This window comes from Amia ocellicauda, chromosome 5 (genome assembly GCF_036373705.1).
Source record: "Amia ocellicauda isolate fAmiCal2 chromosome 5, fAmiCal2.hap1, whole genome shotgun sequence".
Classification (NCBI taxonomy): domain Eukaryota; kingdom Metazoa; phylum Chordata; class Actinopteri; order Amiiformes; family Amiidae; genus Amia; species Amia ocellicauda.
The window spans coordinates 52716896-52730691 of record NC_089854.1 but is presented as its reverse complement, the minus strand read 5'-3'; positions in this window follow the sequence as shown (position 1 = coordinate 52730691).

Sequence of the window (13796 nt, the reverse complement as noted above, 5' to 3'; positions counted from 1 at the left end):
AGAACAGGTGACTTTAAAGCACTACATTCCAGGTGCTTCCAGCAGAATCTTGTTTTGTGTTGTTTAAATGTTTTATTAAGGCCAGGATTTTACTTGATTATAGGTTTTATACACTTAATAAGGACCTTGAAACTTTTAGTCGATTGTGGTGCATAGATGATGCACTAAGTACCCTCAGAGAGGGGGAACTCCTCTTTATGTTGCCATTCTAAGTTTTGTTTATGTTGTCTAATGGTATAATTGCTTTTACTGATTGTTCCATGTTTCCTTGGTGTTTGTTTCAATAAAGTGCTTTGTAAAACTCAAAACTCTCTCTCTCTTGCTTTCTCTTGCTCTCTCTCTCTCCGGCCCTCATCACTCCCACCACCCAATCAACGCTCCCCGGCAGTACCTCACCCCGGAACTCACAGAGAGCCCTCATTAACACAAACTGTGTGAAAATTGGATGAAAACTTAAGAAGTTATGATAATTTTTTTGATATGTATTATGTAGTACATGTTTCCCCTACTTTGCAAGTCAATATCTCCACACAGCAACATGTGATCTTCACAATCTTGCTATCATTTGATAGTTTCCAGTGATACAACAATGTTTCTGGCCATAATAATGCGTTATTAATAGATACAGCTCAACCCGCTGGTGGGTTGAAAACAATGGGGCTGAGTTCAAAGAGTTCAAGACAGTTGTGCCAAAGACACTGAGCTCCTGTAGATAACCAACACAGTCCCGTGTGTCATGTCATGAGTCTGAATGGTCAATAATAGTGTTTCACTCCGAAAGCAGGAAGCTGGTGTTGCCTAATCATGAGTGTCGCCCAAAACACAACCATGTGACAGTTCAGTCAGATATGTTTTAAGTTATTGATTACATGTTCACAGAATGTGCCTAATGGTTTATTTATTTAATGTTGGCTTACTTTATTGTAGTTTTTATTTTATTGTATTGTTCTTTTGCTTTATGTTTGTTGTATGTTTACCACTCTGTAAAAGCGCTCTGTGGCTACCCTGCAAAGGGCACTATACAAATGGAAATTGATGGATTGAAATACATATACTTTACTGCATTTAACCTGGGCTTTGCTCCATATCAGGGAAGGGCAAAGTCGACCTTCAAGCCTACCTGAAGCAGTGGCAGGACGAGCCCCTCAAGAAAGAAGAAAGAATCAAGGATCTGCTCAGAATAAACCAGGTCAGCACGACGCTCCATATCTGTGACATTTCTGCACTTTTCATTCTTATTCACGCTGTGTCTTTCTGTTATTCCAGTCAGTCTAGGATGTAGGATTTGTATTGTTTACTTGTATTGTATTTTTTTAAATCCACTACAGGCTTGTTAAAGGCTTCTTGTCCCCATGTTAAGTGTAGGAGGAAAAAAAAGACAGACAGACAGAGAGGTGGGTGGATTCCAAACAGCAAATCAAAATGTTCAGTCCAGACTCAGCCCGGCTCATCGCATGAGAAATCCCAACTCTTCATACATCCACTGTCGTCTTCTGAAATGTCCCAGCTGCATTTCCAACTGACCTGTTTTTTTTTTTTTACATTTCTCCTTCACCAAAAATAAGTGCACTCCAATCTTCCTACACCAGGGATGGGCTACTCGCGGCCCAGGGGCCACATACGGCCCGCATCACCTGTCATAGCGGCCCACGGAAATATTTTGGACAGCCTAATTGGGGTGGAGTTGTGCTTCATCCTACCAGCAGACAGGCAGCTACAAACGCAGTTTAATGCAATAATTGCTTGTTCAGTTAATTACTACAAGAATAATTAGGCTAATAATAATATTAAAAGCACTTTTAACCTTCACACAACTACTATAGCCAACAGTAGAGGAGCCGGGATACAATGACTTCTAAAAAAATAAAAAATTCATCACGAGAACCGTGTATTCCAGCCAAGATGGGAGACAGATTATCTTTTTTATTTAAACTAAAACTAAAGCTTTTGTAAGCTTTTGTTGCTTTTGTGTTATAATTCACTATATATTCACTATATCACTATAATGGGTCTGCTTTTTTATTTAAACTAAAACTAAAGCTTTGGGCAACTGGAGTGCTTTTATAATAAAAACTAAAACAATAATCACACATGTTGGATTATTTAATTAATTAGTAGTTATATTAGCCAAGTAGAGGAAGGTGGTTTACAATATTCTATTAATGAGAGTGCGGGTTTGTAATCTGGCCTTCTGGTAGTAAAGATGCAAATGTATTGGCCCTCACCACCGTCAAAGTTACCCATCCCTGTCCTACACCTAAAAATATATAATCACCTACTTCGTTATCAGTGTCATATACACTCACCTAAAGGATTATTAGGAACACCTGTTCAATTTCTCATTAATGCAATTATCTAACCAACCAATCACATGGCAGTTGCTTCAATGCATTTAGGGGTGTGGTCCTGGTCAAGACAATCTCCTGAACTCCAAACTGAATGTCTGAATGGGAAAGAAAGGTGATTTAAGCAATTTTGAGCGTGGCATGGTTGTTGGTGCCGGGGGGGCCGGTCTGAGTATTTCACAATCTGCTCAGTTACTGGGATTTTCACGCACAACCATTTCTAGGGTTTACAAAGAATGGTGTGAAAAGGGAAAAACATCCAGTATGCGGCAGTCCTGTGGGCGAAAATGCCTTGTTGATGCTAGAGGTCAGAGGAGAATGGGCCGACTGATTCAAGCTGATAGAAGAGCAACTTTGACTGAAATAACCACTCGTTACAACCGAGGTATGCAGCAAAACATTTGTGAAGCCACAACACGTACAACCTTGAGGCAGATGGGCTACAACAGCAGAAGACCCCACCGGGTACCACTCATCTCCACTACAAATAGGAAAAAGAGGCTACAATTTGCACAAGCTCACCAAAATTGGACAGTTGAAGACTGGAAAAATGTTGCCTGGTCTGATGATCTCGATTTCTGTTGAGACATTCAGATGGTAGAGTCAGAATTTGGCGTAAACAGAATGAGAACATGGATCCATCATGCCTTGTTACCACTGTGCAGGCTGGTGGTGGTGGTGTAATGGTGTGGGGGATGTTTTCTTGGCACACTTTAGGCCCCTTAGTGCCAATTGGGCATCGTTTAAATGCCACGGCCTACCTGAGCATTGTTTCTGACCATGTCCATCCCTTTATGACCACCATGTACCCATCCTCTGATGGCTACTTCCAGCAGGATAATGCACCATGTCACAAAGGTCGAATCATTTCAAATTGGTTTCTTGAACATGACAATGAGTTCACTGTACTAAACTGGCCCCCACAGTCACCAGATCTCAACCCAATAGAGCATCTTTGGGATGTGGTGGAACGGGAGCTTCGTGCCCTGGATGTGCATCCCACAAATCTCCATCAACTGCAAGATGCTATCCTATCAATATGGGCCAACATTTCTAAAGAATGCTTTCAGCACCTTGTTGAATCAATGCCACATAGAATTAAGGCAGTTCTGAAGGCGAAAGGGGGTCAAACACAGTATTAGTATGGTGGTCCTAATAATCCTTTAGGTAAGTGTATATATATATCCCATAACATAACACACGTAATAGTGATCACACACCACTTGCACTGTTATATATTGCATTCTGCATATATTTACCATGACAGCCTGCATGTAGTATTTGTAAGTTTTGCATATTTAATTATTAAATAAAGACTTGTTTAAATGTCTTTGGTCTTATTTTGTAGCTTGATTGGATAAAAACAAGGCATATCGAGGTATATATCATGTATCGCCCAAACTTCCAAAAATATCGAGATATAATTTTTAAGTCATATCGCCCAGCCCTATAATGGGGGATTTCAATTTCCCAAACTTAGACTGGGAAAGCCCAGTCGGGACTACAGAAGCAGAAATAGAAATGGTTGAGACTGCTTTCTAACTCAATTTGTCAGAGAACCAACCAGGGAGAGTGCATGTATTGACTTGATATTTTCAAATCACCAAGATAGAGTCAGAGGGACACTAGTTAGAGAACCAATGGAAAATTGTGATCACAATATGGTTAGCTTTGAGGCATTCTTTCAAAAAACAAAGGTCCAAGTCTAAAACAATGGTCTACAATTTTAGAAAAGCAAACCTTGAAGGTATGAGGCAGCACTTAGAAGAGGTAAACTGGAGCACACTGGATACAGATTCAGTTGAAAATGGATGGTTATATTTTAAGAATATACTACTTGAGGCTCAGGAGCAATTTGTACCAAAAAACATTGGCCAAAATGGTTTAATAGAAGTATGACAAAAATATCAAGAGATAGAAAATGTTGTATAGTGCATATTAAAGGGACGGAGACAAAACAAAGCACAAAGAATATGTTGAGCTGCAAAGAGATCTTAAGAAAGGGATCAGGAAAGCAAGGAGGGAAATAGAAAGAAACATAGCTCTTGGAGCTAAAACTAATGCAAAGAGCTTTTTCAATATTACAACAGCAAGAGTTCAATAAAGGAGGAAGTGAAACAGATAAAGGGCAAAAATTGAAGTATCTTGGAAAATGAACAGGATGTGGCAAATGTTCTAAATGAGTATTTCACAGAGGTTTTCACAAAAGAAAAAACAGATAACATGCCACAGGTTAACAATCAGTCCAGTTAAAGCCTAAATCAGGATAAATGAGGATGAGGTACTAAAGGGACTAGCAGAATTAAAAACAAACAAATCACCTGGGCCAGATAGGATATTTCCAACAGTACTTAAAGAAATGAGGGAAATTATTTACAGGCCACTAACTCAAATATTCCAGATGACACTTAGAACAGGGGGTGTGCCAACTGACTGGAAGACAGCAAATGTCATACCAATCCACAAGAAAGGGGACAAAACTGAACCAGGAAATTGCAGACCAATCAGTCTCGCCTGCATCAACTGTAAAATGTTGGAAAAGATTATTAGACTAGATTAGATTAGATGATTAGAGGAGCATCTTAATGAAAACCATATTCTTGGAGATAGTCAACATGGGTTTAGACAAGGCTGATCATGTCTTACTAATTTATTGGAGTTTTTTGAACATGCAACTGCAGCTGTAGATCAGGTGAAAGCATATGATATGATATACTTAGATAAAAAAGCTTTTGATAAGGTTCCACACCAAAGACTGATCCTCAAATTGGAAGCTGGAGGCATTCAGGGTAATGTAAGTAGATGGATTATGAACTGGTTGATGTCTAGGAAACAGAGGGTGTCGATTAGAGGAGTCGCTTCTATCTGGAGTGAGGTTGTTAGTGGAGTTCCACAGGGATCAGTACTAGGGCCTTTGCTTTTTCTAATCTATATTAATGATCTGGACTCTGGGATGGAACGCAAACTTGTCAAATTTGCAGATGATACTAAAATTGGTGGCTCAGCAGATACAATCTCGGCAGCACAGGTTATTCAAAGTGTAGCGTTATGATGGGTTATTTTTATAAGAGCATTCTAGCTCTGAGCTGAAGCACTGATCCAAAGAAGACCTCTCCCCCCAAAGTGATCAGATTTCCTTAAAGCGTGGGACTGGTTTACATCAAAGTGACAGTCTGGGAGGATGGCACCGAGAATAGGCCAAATAGTTTGGAATCCTGCTTTGAGATGTCTGGGGAAAGGGGCCTGTAAGTAATAAAAACTCATTGAAATGGACGAAAGCCGAAATCCCGACACAGAGATATGAACCCGGGCCAACCAGCATTTCCAAAAGATGGCATGGATTGACATCAGTCATAAATCAAGCCCCCCTCCAATAGGACACTGGGGGCTGAAACCGAAATCAAATCTCAAAAACTCAAGAACCAATCATCTATTGATCTGACAGGCGTATAAAGGACAGCGCACGGCCTCTCTCTCTCTCTCTCTCTCTCTCTCTCTCTCTCTCTCTCTCTCTCTCTCTCACCTGAACCAGTAACTCACTGCCACAGCTCAACCTGTAGCTCTGTTGCCCAAACCGGAACCAGAAACCAACTAAGTCTTTTCCGGCAAAAGAAGAGTTAAACTGGGAGAAGGAGATTGAGCCGTACGAAGAATTCTTTTAAAGGACTTTATTAAATAAAGAACTTTACAGACTGCGCTGCCCGCCTGTGCCCACCTGATCAGTGGAGTTTTACAGCTGGACAATTGACTAAGTCGACTGAATACGAAAGTGTCAGTCATTTAAATAGCTATTTGAGTCTTAAGAAACTTGACCCTTGGAACCAAACAGGGCCCTGCTTTCCTCAAAGACTTTGTCTTCAAATAAGTACGGTGAGAGACCCTGCTTGCCAAGAAGATTTTGTGCACAACCTTGGAGCCTTCAAACCAGTGGAAAATCTGTTTGGAAAAGACGAAACCCCAACTTCCAGGTGCTTCGACTGAGTGGAAGTTCTTGGACAAAGCCGAACCGCACTGCCTTTGATCCAAACCACATGGACCTCGTGCCGTGTGCTGTTATCTGACCCTGAAGCCAGAGAGGCCTCTCTGCGACGAAGTTCAGATAAGTTTAACAGTTTGGAGTTTGTGATTCATGACATTTGAGAAATCAATTAAAAATGTTAATCTGTGATTCATAACTCTAGAATGTGTAATATCATTTAGTTTTCTTAAATATAAATGTGTGTTGCTTTAAACTGTTTTGTTGATAAATTTAGAAATAAAATCTGTCAATGCCGAGAAATATCTTCTCATTCCTGTTTAACTGTTTAGTCTGAAATTGACACAAGTTAATAGACACCAGATTATAGGTGGCCCTGCCTATCCTTAATCATTGAATAATAAACAGTTAAGGGAAATTGTGGTAACAAGTAATGATAGGATCTTTCTCGTCACCTAAACGTAAATGAGACTGATATATATATATATATATATATATATATATAATGAGAAGTTACCTGACATAAATACTAACCTGCGTAGTTATTTAATGTCTGACTAACAATACTAATGAGAGACTCACCTTCGTCTTACTAACCGGTATTGTAGTCAATGTGTTTATAACCTTTTTTGTTTAACGATTTGTGTGTTATCATATGCGATCCCATGGTCTTTGATTTGGTCACGGAAGTGATTTGTCTTTGATTTGTTGATCTAGAGTTGAATTTTAATTATTTTTTTTCCTTTTGTATACTTAGTGTAGTGCTACATTTAGTCTTTGTTTTTGAATAAATTTGACAATTTATATCTTTGGAATTGGTGTCTGCGTCCAATTATTACAGAAATTGAGTTCTACAAGATTCCAGGATTCGTGATAAGGTGATACTATAAATTCACTTCTTTAATTGAAATTTATAAGTGTACCTTACGCTACAAAAGGGACTTGAATAATATTCAGTTGTGGGCCGACACCTGGCAGATGAAATTCAATGTGGACAAGTGCAAGGTAATACGTGCAGGTAACAAAAATGTCCACTGTAATTACACAGTGGGAGGAATAGAACTAGATGAAGTATCGCATGAGAAAGACCTAGGAGTCTATGTGGACTCCTCTCTTTCTCCATCCAAACAATGTGGGGAAGCAATACAAAAGGCAAACCGAATATTAGGTTTTATCGTCAAAAGTGTAGAATTGAGAACAAGGGCAGTAATGTTCAGACTGTACAATGCACTAGTTAGAGCTCATCTGGATACTGTGGACAGTTCTGGGCTCCACACTTCAAGAAAGATATCGCTGCTCTAGGGGCAGTTCAGAGGAGAGCAACCAGACTTATTCCAGGTCTGAAGAGAATGTCCTACTGAGAGACTGAGGAACTGAACCTTTTCACCCTGGAACAGAGGAGACTACGTGGGGACTTGATCCAAGTCTTCAAAATCATGAAAGGCATCGACCACGTCAAACCAGAGGAGCTTTTCCAGATCAGCAGGGACACACGCACCCGGGGACTCAAATGGAAATTAGGCTTCAAGGCATTCAAAATGCAAAACAGGAGATACTTCTTCACACAGAGAGTTGTCACAATCTGGAACAAACTCCCACAAACTGTGGTAGAAGCTGAAAATTTGGGAACATTTAAAGTCAGACTGGATAGGATCCTTAGATCACTCAGTTATTAATGGACACCAAAGGAGCACGATGGGTCAAATGGCCTCCTCTCGTTTGTAAACTTTCTTATGTTCTTATGACTTTATATTGTATCAGTTGTATTTTGGTGTTACTAGTCATTGTGAATGTGTTCCTGCAGATTTGCGTCCAGAAGCTGGTATCAGTGTGGTTTTCCAGATCTTTATCCCATTCTCTGATTGAAAGGGATATTGCTGAATCATTTGTGGATAAGAGCTGATATCATTTTGATAAGGGTTTCTTGGCCAGTAAAGGGGGTTGTTGTAAATTGTAATTGATTTAAATTAATTTTAGATTTTATAGCATTTTTCAGTTGGAGATATTGGAGAAATTGTTCTTTACCAATACCAAGCTTCTGTTTCAAATCAGTGAAGGTGAGGAGGTTGTTATTTTCAAATTTGTGATATAAATGTGTAATACCTTTAATTTTCAACGTGCTAAAGACTTTTGGTGTTTTGTTAATAAGGAAGTCAGCATTAGACCATATTGGGGTGTACTTGCAAGGTAATTGTAAACTGAGTGATTTTGTTAGTTCTTCACCAAGATGTCAGAGTTGTGCAGATTACAGTGTTCTTAAAGCAGTTATGACGTTTTACAGTTGGGGTTATGAAGGGTAAGTCAATAATTGAAATGTATTTACATGCAGTCTGTTCGATTTCTATCCATGGGTTGATGTGTTTTTGAGTATAGCTATTTTGGAATATATTGTAGTTGATTAGCCATGTAGTATTGAAAAACAATTGGTGTATCAAGGACTCCTTGTAGTTTACTTTTCTGTAATGTGGTTAACTTAATCCGATTTTGTTTTACATTTTTTAATGATTGAATCTAATGTTTGGAACCAAGTGGTTGTAGGTTGTACTGGAACCATGGTGAACATTTTGGGCAGAATGGACATTTTAATTGTTGCAATTCTGCCAATGATGGAGAGTGGCAGGTTCATCCATTGATTGAGGTCATCTTCTATGATTTTTATAAGTGGAGTAAAATGTAAATGGAATAACTCTGACAGATTGGTGGAGGTAGGTATTTTATATTTCCAGTGGTGAATGGGAGAGCAGGAGTTCAGGCTGCATTATTTAGGAGTCTCCACATACGGGAAGGATTATAGATTTAGTCCAGTTTATGGAGTAATCAGATATATCTGAGCATGTATTCATGACTTTTTATTGTATTGAATCTAAGGGAGTTTGAAGGAAGAACAAAACTGTATCTGCATAAATACTGATCTTGTGGTTTGTACTGAGAGTTTGAATTCCAGAAATAATGTTGTTCTGTCTTATTGAAGCAGCTATGGGTTCAAGAAATATAGTGAGGGGGAGAGGACATCCTTGTCTGGTGCCCCTGTGCAATATGAAGCTTTGTGAACTTATCACCGCGAATTGAGGTGTATAGTGTCTTTATCCAGTGAATGAACGATTATTATTAGTGTTGCAAGTAGAAATGTCCATTGTTATTATTTCAACGAACAGTGTTTTCACCTGGCCTGACAAGGATGCTTTAAGTGCTGTCTCTAGTAGATGGATTCATGAATATTCATGAGCTCATTGCAATCCCACAATGCACTGTCTCGGGTAAGACGGAAGTTCCCATGTTAAAGAGACTGGTTAGTAATAATGTGCATGTGTTAGTGTGTGGGTTAGGTTCATTTGATGTTTTAATCGAACATTTTCTTTTCCAATAATTATCTAGGTAATTTTATTTTTATGGTTCCTTAATTTTGTCGTTTAGAAAACCACATCCAACAAACAAATGTTATTTAGGCACATATCTGGAAATTACTTGAATTTGTATTCAATATAAACAAAGGATAACTTTGGGGATTTATATAATATTCTATTTTGAATTTTCTTGGCAAACTCACTGTTCACACACACACACATCCCAAAGAGTTGTATAAACACAAAACGCAAAACAAAATAAACAATATAACATATGTACCCTTGTAGTGATCATATTTGTCATAATGTAATCTATTGCACTGTGGTGCAGGAGACTGGGTTTGAATCTCAAAACTCCCCAGGATGTTACTATACAGTGAGGGAAAAAAGTATTTGATCCCCTGCTGATTTTGTACGTTTGGCCACTGACAAAGAAATGATCAGTCTATAATTTTAATGGTAGGTGTATTTTAACAGTGAGAGACAGAATAACAGCAAAAAAATCCAGAAAAACGCATTTCAAAAAAGTTATAAATTGATTTGCATGTTAATGAGGGAAATAAGTATTTGATCCCCTATCAATCAGCAAGATTTCTGGCTCCCAGGTGTCTTTTATACAGGTAACGAGCTGAGACTCTCTTAAAGGGACTGCTCCTCATCTCAGCTCGTTACCTGTATAAAAGACACCTGTCCACAGAAGCAATCAATCAATCAGATTCCAAACTCTCCATGCAAGATCTCACCTCGTGGAGTTTCAATGATCATGAGAGCGGTGAGGAATCAGCCCAGAACTACACGGGAGGATCTTGTTAATGATCTCAAGACAGCTGGGACCATAGTCACCAAGAAAACAATTGGTAACACACTATGCCATGAAGGACTGAAATCCTGCAGCGCCCGCAAGGCCCCCTGCTCAAGAAAGCACATGTACAGGCCCGTCTGAAGTTTGCCAACATCTGAATGATTCAGAGGAGAACTGGGTGAAAGTGTTGTGGTCAGATGAGACCAAAATCGAGCTCTTTGGCATCAACTCAACTCGCCGTGTTTGGAGTAGGAGGAATGACCCCAAGAATACCATCCCCACCGTCAAACATGGAGGTGGAAACATTATGCTTTGGGGGTGATTTTCTGCTAAGGGGACAGGACAACTGCACCGCATCAAAGGGACGATGGACGGGGCCATGTACCGTCAAATCTTGGGTGAGAACCTCCTTCCCTCAGCCAGGGCATTGAAAATGGGTTGTGGATGGGTATTCCAGCATGACAATGACCCAAAACACAAAGCCAAGGCAACAAAGGAGTGGCTCAAGAAGAAGCACATTAAGGTCCTGGAGTGGCCTAGCCAGTCACCAGACCTTAATCCCATAGAAAATCTGTGGAGGGAGCTGAAGGTTCGAGTTGCCAAACGTCAACCTCGAGACCTTAATGACTTGGAGAGGATCTGCAAAGAGGAGTGGGACAAAATCCCTCCTGAGATGTGTGCAAACCTGGTGGCCAACTACAAGAAACGTCTGACCTCTGTGATTGCCAACAAGGGTTTTGCCACCAAGTACTAAGTCGAAGGGGTCAAATACTTATTTCCCTCATTAACATGCAAATCAATTTATAACTTTTTTGAAATGCATTTTTCTGGATTTTTTTGTTGTTATTCTGTCTCTCACTGTTAAAATACACCTACCATTAAAATTATAAACTGATCATTTCTTCGTCAGTGGGCAAATGTACAATATCAGCAGGGGATCAAATACTTTTTTTCCCTCACTGTACCTGGATGCAACAACAAACAACAAGTCTGAAACTACATTTTTTCTGGCGTCGGTGCAGCAGATTGGCTGGCCATCTAGGTAAAACATTATGATTCTACATCTTTATCTTTTGTGGTTGGAAATACAGGGTTATGTTTCAGTGCTTGCTTGGCATATTTTATCTATGTATGTAGTTAGGATTTTTAAAGAAATGTCTTAGAATTTTAAGTTTCAATATTTGTGGTCATTGTAAACTATTTTAAGCAGTGAAACTCAAAGTTATGAGTAGAAATTATATATATATATATATATATATATATATATAATGTCTCGTCAGTACAATAGAAGCTGCGCAGGCTGCCCTTTTCCATAAGAGATGCCGTGTCGGCGGAACTGAAACGTCTGGTAGATGCTGACATTATTGAACGAGTGGATGCCTCGCCCTGGGTGTCGCCTATCGTAGTGACTCAAAAGAAATCTGGAGGTATCAGAATATGTGTGGATCTGAGGGAACCTAATAAGGAAATTATTATAGACAGCTACCCGATCCCACACATTGAGGAACTGTTCTCTCAACTGAGGGGAGCCACAATATTTTCCACTATCGACCTGGCTAATACTTACCATCAGGTCGCACTACACGAGGACAGCAGAGATTTGACTGCGTTCATAACCCATGAGGGCCTGTTCAGGTACAAAAGAGTGTGCTATGGACTCGCCTCAGCTCCCTCAGCTTTTCAAAAGCTTATGACTACAGTACTAAGAGGCATTTCAGGTGTTCAGTGTTATTTAGATGACATCATTGTTTACGGTTTCTCTACTGCAGAGCATGATGTTCTTCTGAAAACAGTGCTGCACAAACTGCAAGAAGCTGGTCTAAGTTTGAATGAAGGGAAATGTAAGTTTCGTCAGGAAAAACTGACATACCTGGGACATACCATCTGTGAAGATGGGCTGCTACCAGATGACACCCACCTGGAGGCTATACGCGATGCTCCTGCTCCTTTGGACACGGTCACACTGCGATCATTCTTGGGCCTGACAGCCTGGTATGCTAGGTTCATACCAAACTACGCAGCCGTTGTCGAGCCCATGAGGAATGTGCTTCGAGAGTCTGCAGCTTTCAAATGGACTTCCAAGGCACAGCAGAATTTTCAAGAAGTCAAGGCACTTATTACAGGCAGTTCTGCCCTGGCTCTATTTGATCCTGCATTACCTACTACTGTTTCAACAGATGCCTCAGATTACGGTATAGGTGGTGTCTTGACTCAGCTCTATCCTGATAAGATAGAGAGAACCATGGCTTTTGCTTCCAGGACTCTGACAGCTACTGAGAGAAAGTATTCAGTTGTTGAAAAGGAAGCCCTTGCATGCATCTGGACTGTTGAGTGTTGGAGAACATATTTGTGGGGCACAAGATACACATTAAGGACAGATCATCAAGCCCTAACTACTCTCCTAGCTACCAAGGGCATGGGACATGCAGGACTGAGGATCGCACGATGGTCTGCAAGACTGCTTTGCTTTAATTACGACCTTGAGTACAGACGTGGGGCTGATAACCACACTGCTGATTGTCTTTCACATCTTCCGCTGCCTACTAGAGACGATGCTGCCCCTGACACAGAACCAGAGATGGTAGTTGCCATAACCAATCTGCTCTCAGCCGTGCCCGTGAGTGACTTTGCTGCTGAGTGCTCCTCCTGCCCTGAACTCATCACACTGTGCAGGTACGTGGTGAATGGTTGGCCTGCTACATCTAAAGCTTTACCTGCTGACATGTTCCCTTACTTTCCTATGAGGGATGAACTTTCTAGTGCTGAGAGGGAGTCATTGATTGTGCCACTTAGCTTGCGCTCAGACATGATCAACTTAGCTCACGAATGTCATCAGGGCATTGTTCGAACTAAACAGGGACTCGGAGACTTATATTGGTGGCCTAAAATGGATTTACAAGTGCATTCCGTAATTGCAACTTGTGTCACATGTCAACTAAACGACCAGACTGCTAGGACTGTACATGCCCCTCTGACCCCAGTAGAGTACCCACAGGGCCCTTGGCAGAAACTTGCCATTGATGTAGTTGGTCCTTTTGAGACTGGTCCTGCTGAATGCAGATTTGCCATTACACTAGTGGACTATTACTCCCAATGGCCTGAGGTGGCATTTGCGCCACACATGACAGCTACCACTGTTACCACCTTTTTGAAGTCTGTTTTCAGCCAGAAAGGAAATCCACTAGAGATGGTGACCAACAACGGTCCTCCGTTTCTAGCCACAGAATTCAAACATCTCTCTAGATGTGAAACACATCCACACTTCCATATACCACCCTGAAGGAAACGGTGCTGTGGAACGGTGGAATAGGGTGCTCAAGGACACTATC